This window comes from Parambassis ranga, chromosome 19 (genome assembly GCF_900634625.1).
Source record: "Parambassis ranga chromosome 19, fParRan2.1, whole genome shotgun sequence".
NCBI lineage: Eukaryota > Metazoa > Chordata > Actinopteri > Ambassidae > Parambassis > Parambassis ranga.
Window position 1 is genome coordinate 23,614,181 of NC_041039.1, and position 10,734 is coordinate 23,624,914.

The 10,734-nt window shown below is 44.7% G+C and overlaps 1 protein-coding gene across 1 annotated transcript in view; it reads right to left on the reverse strand.

The window, feature by feature from the left end:
• The window catches only part of LOC114451345 (voltage-dependent calcium channel subunit alpha-2/delta-4-like), a 63,172-nt gene extending 54,199 nt beyond the window's left edge, over positions 1–8,973 (reverse strand). Inside the window, exon 1 of the mRNA XM_028429873.1 lies at positions 8,894–8,973. The gene's annotated coding sequence lies outside the window, so the exon portion shown is untranslated. The remainder of the gene's footprint in view (positions 1–8,893) is intronic.
• Between the last annotated feature and the right edge of the window lie 1,761 nt (positions 8,974–10,734).

The window sequence follows — 10,734 nt, forward strand, 5'->3', positions numbered from 1 at the left end:
GAACGGGGCTCCACTGGGGCTCTTCCTAGGTGGCAGCAGGACGCCCGCCTCCTTTGAAGTGAGGACAGTGCATGTTTCACGCTGAAAATGTCTGTCAGAAGTCAGGCTGGACTTATAACAGGCCGTAACCGGAGAGCACAGAGAGGCTTAGGCTTCCCCCGCCAGAGTTTTGATATCAATTAGATTTGTAGTCACCTGATATGGCGAGGGCCCTGCACTGAACATCTGCATGGGATAATGAGAGGAGGAGGAGGAGGAGGAGGGCCTATAACTCTGTGGTGGTACCTTGGCACTGCTGGAACACACACATGAAACAGAGGATCCACTGACAACATCTATTCTCACAGTGCACAAGCAGACACAACTCAACACAACACTGAACACTCACACTGCATCTCAGTGTTACACAATGAGACAACACCAGGCCCCACTCCATGAGACCGGATCGTAAACTCAAACTTTTCAGCATGACTTTTAAACATAAACCTAATTTTGTCTTGTTCCTTCACCTTTCTGTTGGATCTATGCACCTTCTTGTCTTGCAATTAAACATTTGTCTGCTTTGGTCTTTATTTTTATGTACTGGATGGAAATGAATGAAGCGTCAGGCTCTCCGGTCACTCAGTTCTTTGCAAGATTGTTATGCTATATGATTTTCTAGAACTCGTCTTTGCTTTGTATATCTAAATATTTGAGAGGGGACTGGGTGTGGTACAGACTAATACCTGACTGACATGCTTTTTGCAGATAGAGTATAGGTTTTAACAATGGCTGGCAATCACAGAAGATGTACAGGTGATGGAGACTCTCACCTCTGTGTGAGAAATGAAGGAAGAGTTCTGGGGAAACTGGTAAACAAAGAACATGAATGACGCTCTGGAGTCACATATCAAGACAATGTTGAAGGTAGCTGCATAAAACCTTAACTGTGGCATACTTATCAGACCATTCATAGCTTCTGGTCCTGTTTTGGTTCAGTTTTCTCACCAGAAGGACCACACCAGAGATGATTCAGATCCAGACCTGGTCTCATCTGGGGGTCTCAATGCGGATGTTTTGTCCCAAGTGTGATAACTGTGTGTTTACAGCAGACACAACAAAAACAATATTGGACTGAGGTCCAGAGAGTGAAGTCACCGTTAGGCCCAGTAAAATAACCAGGAGCCACATGGAAATATTTCCTCCCCCTGAAGTTAATCCTGTCTGAATGAGGGATTATAACTGTGCAGCCCTGATCATGCTCTAACAGTCAGATCAGTGCAGCAGTGTGTCATCTGTTGACACTCTGCTGGTGAACGTCTCCCAGCTGGATGTTAACGAGATGCTGAGAGGCTGACGGCAGAGAACTACTTCTCCCAGCAGCCACCAGCAGTCTGATGGGAAACACAGAACACAGAGAGCTGAGCCATGTCTGATCCAGCCGTCTTGGACGACCAGCACATCAAATACAACTTTGAACTTCAGACCACGTTCTCAACTCTCCATATGCACCGTTGATACTGCTGATACCTGATCAGTGATTGGTTTTACCCATACAGCACACACAAAGGTAGCAGAGCATGGGTATGATTAAATGTACACTACGAGTCGAGACTGAACGCATCAGAAAGTCCTGCTGCCCTCTGAGGTTTCCGATCAAACCTGCCTCATAACTAACGTTTCTGTGCTTACAAACAGCACAGCAGCTGTTTCACGTTTCAAAGTCAAGTCCTCAGCTCCACTGTGGAGCGGGGAGCCTTTCTTCATTATCTAACGCTGAGAGCGGCTGAAGACAGAGCACTGAGCCTGTTTGATAAACTGCAGATGTCCCTGAGGATAAGCCAGTGCTGCCAACACTCTCACGTAGCTGAAACGAGCTCCACGCCACCATATACTGATGCACAGAAACACATAAGAGGTCTGCCAAATGCTGTGCCATCTGCATCCTGGGAACACTTATTCATAGCTAAAGACTGGAAGGAGAACAGGCTGGCATCTTAAAATAACTATGATAATAAATAACCAGACCAATAAACACCACTCATGTCTACAAGTCTCAGTAAAAACCAAATAATACACAAAATGTTTGCAATCTACAGGACCCAAAGCTGAATCACTGCCTGCTCAGACTTTACCCTTGACTTTGGTACTTTTGTTCCCTGGTAACCTAATCCTGGCTGACCCCACCCCTTTTGTCCTTGCTGACCCCTCACCAGGGCGAGCCTGAATTTACATTCTTCACCAATCCTTTAAGCTAAGCAACCAAGACTCTCATCCCCTGATCAAAACAGACCTGTTGACACGTCCAGCTGAGTCTCACAACACACTTTGTCCTCTCCAGTTCTTCTAATTAGCTCACGGAGAAGGAAAGATGCTGTGCAGGGAGCATGAGGAGAGAGGCCCAGGTCAGTAAATCTTCCGGTTTCTGTTGACTGTCATTCGCCACGTCATGCACAGCTTCATTAGGAGGGGATCAGAGGGAGTGAGGGTGGCAGGTCAAAGGTCATGGACGATGTGTAAAGAACAAAACACCTGCAGTGAAGCTGTGGTGATGAGAACAGCTTCCGCAACATAAAGTGATGTTTAGGTGCCGTTTCACCAAAACCCAGAATACACTGGGATCACTGCTGCTACAAAAAGTCCATCCACAGTTTGTCTGACACTGACCCAGTTCAAGCAGCAGTTTATTCCTTTGTAGCCCTGTGGAAAATGAACGCGGGGCAAAGCTGTTGTAGTTCGACGGTTGTTTACATACGGCTTTTGTACGTGACCCAGACACTGTCCCCGTGAACCCAGAAGTATCACGTCGCTAGCCGGATTCACTAGCCGCATTTGCCCTCCGAGAGGTGGATCAAGATGCATCCGGATATATCCTGATTCGCGTTGTTCAGACTCAGAAAAAATATATCTGGATACGGCCCGAATCCTGCTCTAGCCGGATTGATTTCCCCAGTGTGAACGGGGCCTTTGTGGCTAAAAAAGGATGTGTAGTCAATATCTGTACCACTTAGACAGTAGATGAGCAGCGTCTGGCTGTGAGCCCTCTCAGAAGATGGATAAAGAAAGCAAAACACCAGCCATGCAACGAGATCTGAGTTTGAGCGATGACACAAAGTGAGTTGGTGACACTCTGAAGTGCCTGAACTTTGACTGGTAATGTTGCCATGTTGTGAATCATGTTGATATCAATGCTGCTGTATGAGGGATTCTCATTTCCCACCACTGATCCACAGGAATGAAGTCATCATCACCCCTCGCTCCCTATGACCACCCAAGATATTGAGGTTTATCTGAGTTTCTGTCTCAGAGGATGAGGATACATTTCCCCTGTTTCCAAGAGAGAAATTAAAGATTTGGACTAAATTCACAGGCCTGCATAAAATTAGACCCAGCTAACATGTTAGTCCATTTGCAACCTTCACGCCCTTTTTGCACTTCACAAAGAGTGAACATTTTGTGAGTGAGGTCTTTGGTATTAAGAGCTACCGTCTGTTTGTTGGCTGTGGCTGCATGCCTGAGGCTTGACTGTCATAAAACTCACTATAATCAATTACAGCATACAGCTGCAGTGTGTTGAGCTGATCGTGTTTCCCGTTCGGAGCACCTGCTATCAGCCGTGATCGCAGCACTCTGGGGCTGAAAACACACCGACTCACACCAGCCTGACCACTGATGAGGCGTCCACACACACACACATATCAGTTTACACAGCGGTGTGTGTGCCAACAGCTAACACGCTCCTCCACGCACACAGCCTCACAAACTTTGTCATTTTATTTTCGTGCCCGTCACAATTTCACACGTCTTTTCCGGGCGTGGTTGGATAATCCCTCGCGGGGCAAACGCCTGCGAGCCAGCAGGGCACACGGCGTGCCGGGCCGAGACCGTCACGACTCCCAAAAATACACGAGGACCGAGGTGAGGGGCATTTGGAATTCTGGGTGCTTTCTGGGTTCTGCTGTGAAACATCATCCAACTTTTCCAGGAGCTTTTCTTAGAGAGGATTGAATGACTTTTGACGTCCATATATTTATATCTGATTAATGCTTTACTGAGTCCAGCAACTTCAACTAAACATATTTCTGTATATTTGGAATACTGGACATTACAAAAAAAACATACATGATTATAATTTCAACCTACACAAGACCAGGTCTAAGACGTCCATGTACAAACTGATCTCACACTGGAACTACTGCAATTAATATATCAAACTTTGTCTCCTTCTGGGATTAAATAATGTTAAACATTGTGGTGACAAGTAACAAACTGGTACACACATTATTTTCGAAATAGCCCAATGGTGCTGTGATGGCCATGATGTGTTCATGGGGTGTGTTGGGCATGTGAATCACAGTAAAAGCCTGCAGTCTGTGGGACTCTGGAGAATAATCTGCTCCTCTCTGCAGTGAAACACGGCCATGCTTTCAGAGTAGAGTCAGCGCTTGTTAAAAACGAGGATTACCTCAGCGATTCTGCACGGTGAAGAGGCCGAGGCTCAGCGCTCTGACACAGACATTCTTTCCACTTTACTGCCGGGACGGTAATTAGCCCACCGTCTCTGAGATGAAGCCAGAACACGGAGAAAATAAGGCTTCCAAATAGCCTCTTAATGGGATTAAATTCTTTGATTTGTTTACAGTATTATGAACATCTGCTTTTACAAGGCTGGTCTGACGTTTCCCCTGATGTGACTGTAGGTCGAGAGTTTGCTCTGCCGAGTTTGACCAAAACTCAAAATAATTCTACACCCGCCCGTCACACCCTTAATTATCCAAACTATGCAGTCATAACGATTGAGTTTTTAAACATGTTTCATTTCGTTGTTAAGTTTTAACATGGAGGACTATGGGGATTGACTCACATTTGGAGACAGCCTCTAGAGGCCACAGGAGGAACTGCAGTTTTTTTAATAGGTCTACAAGTGCTTTATTTCTCAGCCCTGCAGGTTGCTACTTGGTGGAGTGAAGCCCAATATTGGCATGACATCATGTGTGTGACAAGTTTATCCAGGCTGCATCGTCCTCCACATTTGGTTGATAATACATCACCCAAATACAACACAGAGCTGGGTTTTTTTATTTATGCTGGGTTAGGGTTAGGTTATGCTGGGTGGGCAAATCTTCCAATCACAATGTCCACATTAGAAGGCAGGTTGGTGAACTGCAGGAGTTTGGAGTTTGCATCCCTCTCACAGGACTGCTCCTAACACTGAGAACTGCTTTTTTCACTCACTGTTAAGTTGTGTTTCACTTGCTTTGGGGTTTAGGCAGGAACAACTCCTGGTTAAGGTAAGGCCTTAAACCACAGTGTAAGTGGTTCAGTAAATGTCATGGTTTGTAACTAACATAGCAACAAGTCTGTCCCCATAAACACACAGAGATGTGGCACACAAGGACTGAAATATTATTCTCAAGTTGCGTTTTCTTGGTGAGCGCGGTGAGAGCTAGTGTGTTATCAGTTTCAGCTAAAACACCGTGTTTCAAAGAGGAGCAGCAGTCAGACTCCCCTGAAAGGGAGACAAGATGATGGTGGTTGATTCCATATTTAAGCGAAAAGCTGAAAATTATGTCACAAATGTATTACCTTGGAAAACATTGTCGACTGTGACTGTGGCATCCCTACCTTTGTCAACAACACAAGCGATTTTAAACTGTTACATTTCTGAATTTTTATTTTAACTTTTCTAAATAAAAGGAACTCAAATTCATCTTTAACAGTGACCTAAATCCACATCAGTACCCTGTGTACCATAGTAAACTATCATAAAACGTATAATGGAAAGTATTGAACCATCTGATTACAGGATAAAAGATGTTACTGTTACTGGAGCCAGAGTGGTGTCAGAATAGGAAGGGGCCGAGGTCAAAGGTCGTGGGTGACAGAGCCGGCAGTAAACAGTAGTGGTGGGCTTCAGAGTGCAGGCACAGCCCCAGAGTTTCATTTACGAAGCTGCAGTCGTGGCCGGGGTCACGGTTGCCAGGGGCGATGGGGGGGCGCGTTGTTACCTTGCCTGCTGGAATAGGAAGTTGGTCACGGGGTCAGGGGTCGAGGGGGTGGGGAAAAGGGTGAGGCGTGTGTGTGTGTGTTTGTGGGCACGCAGAGGAGGGTCGGGCTAACAGGTGGGACGCTGCTACAGACCGCTCACACCTGCCCCGCCTGTCAATCAGCATGCAGCCACGAGTGTGCGGTTACAGTGAGAGTGTGTGATTTTTTTCTGAATGAGATGAGCCATACAGATACAGAGATTTTTCTCTTCTGGAATATCCTGCTCCGATTTTACTCTCTCTAGTGCTTCAAGACGTGTTATTTACTATTGTAGAGAGTTAACTTAAATAGACAGAAGCACCACCGGAGTTTGTTTTGTTTTTTAAACGATGTGTGAAACCAATTCTCACTTCGTCCTTTTCATCACTTCTGTGTTTTGCTGTTTTTTGGTGTCTTGTGCTAGATTTCTTTTTTGTAAAAATGCCACATCTTGTTGTGACTAATGCTGTTAAAGCTGCGACATGAAGCCTGCAGTAGATACACTCTGCACCTCCTTCTTCCTCCTTCGTCTACACAACACTGAAAATAAATCATGCATCATATCATCTGTATCATGTAGTAGTAGTAACAAATTAAGGTTTCACACGACAACCTTAAGATTTACAATTAAAAAAGAAAAACAAATAAACAGGCAGCTGTGATTATGATGAACAGACAAGAGGAGGAGGTGACGGAGAGAAAGAGGACAATACCGAGGAAGACGAGGAGGGGACGAGCGAGCAAAATCGAAGTAAAACTTAACAGCTTGCGGCCCGTGGATTTCCCAGAATGCCCTGCAGTTGGTCAGTCGGGCACTCGGCTCCGACTGTCTCTTATGTAGGCCGGCTGTGTGTGAGCGTGTGTGTGTGTGTGTAGACGTACATTTGCTGTGTCAGTGGCAGGTGCAGATTAGACGGGTCGTTGTCCTGACAGTTGCAGTCGAACCAAAACAACACATGTAACACACACACACACACAGTTCAGTGAGTCAGCACTGTGTGTGTTTAAACCACACAACGAACAGCTTCAGTAAATTCTCCTTAAAAAAAATTGTGAAATATTGTGTATATGTAAATATTTAAATATTTTGTGTTATACAATGTGGAAAAGACAATAACTAAATATAACATAGCAAAAACGATTGTGTTCTTCATCTCTAAGAAACATTCAAAAAATAAGAAATTCAACAAATCCCCCCAAAAAAGTACACCGGTATATTCTATTCTACACACACAAAACAATTAAACAGCAAATTACAGCCACCAAATGCAACATAAAGGCAGATGAACTACGTTGCAAAACTCTAAGTTCGTGAAAAGAGGGAAGAAACCTGATCCCTGGACCTTCCTGCATGTGTTTCTTTCAGCACAGAGAGCACGCAATGAACGTCGAACATTTAAAAGCAGTTTCAGACTTGTTGAAATCTCTAAGAACTCCATTATAAAGTTTACACAAACCTCAGCTGTGCCACATGATTGTAAGGACGGACTGACTGGTGGGTCTTTGTGTGTGTGTGTGTGTGTGTGTGTGTGGTGACAGTAAGTCTCTGTGATGTGTAATTTCACGGTCCGTTCGCACTCATTTTGCATGAAATTTCCCTCCATTTTCTTTCAGATTCGAACACAAACAACACTGATTATTTTCTTCTGAGCGGACTACAGTTAGTGCACAACTTCTTTAAAACTTTACAAAGTTCATTATTGGTTAATTAATGCATCTTGTGGATGGACTGGTTCAGTCCTTCGCCCTGCACTGAGGACATACATGAAGGACAAACATTCTGTTCTGTACAGAATAAAAACTAACTGCTTTAGTCTCTAGAGGGCGCAAATCCTGTTCTACTGCCAGTGTGTGTCTGTGTGTGTGTGTGTGTGTGTGTTGAAGGCCATGAGAGACCCATGGGACTCTCCAGTTGCAGGCCTGCAGACTGGCTGGCACCCTCAAAGTAGCTTCTTCATCCTGGAGACAGCTGTTGTCTCCGTGACGACACGATCAGCCAATGAGAGAGTGGGTGGGGAGGAGGTTGGCTTGTACGTGTGTGTGTGTGTGTGTGCATGTGCCTGCATGGTGGGTATGTGTGTGCCTTAATGCTGGCGATATCGAGTGGCAATGGTTAAGTAAAGTCAAACGCACGTGTAAATAAATACAGACAAAAAAATAAAGACAACCTGCGAAATTAAAATCCCAAACCCTGCATCAACTTTATGAAACACAGCTTGTGTTTCAGCCATTGTGTGTGTGTGTGTGCAGCAGTCCAGTTGGCCCTGTGCAGTAAACACCATTCCACCAGCCCCACTGTGGCAGAAGAAAAGACTCCAACAACAAGGAAACATAATTCTGGGTCTGATCCTGCAGTTAGCAGCTGGACGTGTAAAGAGCCTGCTGGGACCAGACACAGGTTCCACTAAAACAGTGTTCACTTACATCCAGCTCACAGGCCGCACCATGACAGAGCTGTGGTCTCTGACATATACGTACACAAACGGCTCTGTGCAGCATGATATCCATAGAATACAAAAAAATCCCCGTTGGTCAGTTCTGTGGCGTATCATGAAGGTTACACCACAGTATACTAAAAGTATCCGGATGAACACCCAGGAACTGTTCTCAGCTCCACAGAGGTTTAAATTTATTGGCTCATGTCAGACTTGCAGGTCAAATGAAACCAGTGTGAAATGATGACAAAATCCTACTGGTGCAGGGTTTCTGCCAGACCAGCCTGGACCCTTTTAGCCCAGTTCTGCACCATGCATGATTTAATGAGCACTCCAAATGACGGGAACGACAGGCTGGTAAATGCTACATTTTTAGGGTCTGCCAGCCAACAGATCCGACAGAAACACAGAGTATCGTTCTGGACAGCTGGTGTTCCATCACACGATCTTACCGTTATGCTGAGGTACTCTCATGAGGACGAGGTGTTCCATCATCAACCAGAAGTGGCGCTAATGCTCCTTTACCAGTCCGTTCCTCATCATCATCTCGACACCTGAAAAAAAAGAAATGTTTTTCAACATCACTAAAACGCCACAAAGTATTTGTGTGGCAGATTGCGTTGTTAGCCAGCTAAGGTTAACTTTAGCTTTTGACAGTTGGTATTATCACAATGTGTTTTCCTACAGCAGGTTTAAATTGTAGAGATTGAGAACTTAATTGTAACCTTCTCGGACAGTATTTTGCTGATAAGAGAAGCTATGCATTTGTATAAAGTTCCCATTAAAGACAGTTGAAGTTCTAATGCTCTTTGTAAAGGGGAGCTAATGTGAAGGAGTGTTATAAAAACACAGACTGACAAGAAGTACAAATCATCATCAATCAGTCATGGCACTGAGGATCTTTTTTTTTTTAAACTACATTAGACAGTTGAGTGATCCCAAACAGACAGCTGGGGCTTAAGTGTCAAATTATTCATCAACCTGAGCAGACAGGTGGAGATCAGAGATTTGGAAAGCCAGGTGAGTGAATGAAGGACTGACTGTAAAGTGATTGGCCAGATGATTGACATTCGCTCCTCAGGAAGTGACCCAACACCTCTGAACATGATGTCCAGTGAACTCATAACCTCCTGCAGGAAAAAGTGCTGATGTGGTGTGAAGAAGGGCCGGCCGGGGGGCTGATGTGTTCTCAAGATGCAGAGAGACAGGTGTCAGAGAGCTCTGTGAAGGTCCTAATGCGTTTAGATGGGGAAATAATAACTGTACTGTAAAAGATAGCATCTCCACAAAAGCCAAGGCCAGTTCCATTGATGTGTACACAAACAATATAATATACATTAAATAATATTCTAAACATGTGAGCAGGTGCCTTCCTGGACAAATTGCATCAAAGGGACGTTTGCCCTGTAAAATCTATTCAGTTTATTCCATCCAGCCCAATTTTTTTGGACATTTTATCAAAGTCGTTTGTCCTTAAGTTTAAAAGTTTTAAAATATTCGTGCTGAATGTGAAGAAACTTATAAGATCAAGACAAACAACCACATCTAATTGTTTTTAGAGCTCTTAATCTCAGACATGAAAGCAGTTGTTCAACTGATTTTTGTTTCTCAGTGTGAGGCTCTCCATCTGCTTCTCCTCTGCTGCTCCAACATCCCTCCCTTGCTTCCCAGTAGCTGGACAGAGAAACCCAACCCTTCAGAGGGGAGAGGTCAGACTGAGGTCAAGGCCAATGTCTAAATATCAGGAGCAGCCGATGATCAACAGGCTCAAGGTGTTGCAGTAGGAGAGACTCCAGACTGTGGTCTGAATCCGCTAGGAGGAGGCACAGCCGCTGCTCCTCAACATGCTGACATGTTTCTGCAGGGCCACCACCGATTTAATTATTTGATTGGATGATTCTGAAAAAGCTTTACGTCTTTTTAGAGTTTAGAAATTTGAGCCAATCTTTTGTTTATAAACAGTCTAGACGGAGAGTGGCAAAGAAATAAACTGCCCGTCACAGTCTGCACTGCATATCACGCTCACTTCCTTCCTTCTGTGTGTTGTCTGAGCATAAAGGAGGAGCAGCCAGCAGCAGCACACATGCCAATAAGACAGACGTGAATAAAAGGGAAGGGACAAAGCTAATTTTCTTGCTCACATTGATCCCTCAGACAAACACGATCAGATCAGCACTGAACTTCACCTTAGCAATGAAAGTTAACACAGTCTTTACGGATCGATTACCCACAAACCCCCCAACTTCCTGGTCAGAAATGTCATTTGTCAGTATTAAGGTGGATCACGCCAGGA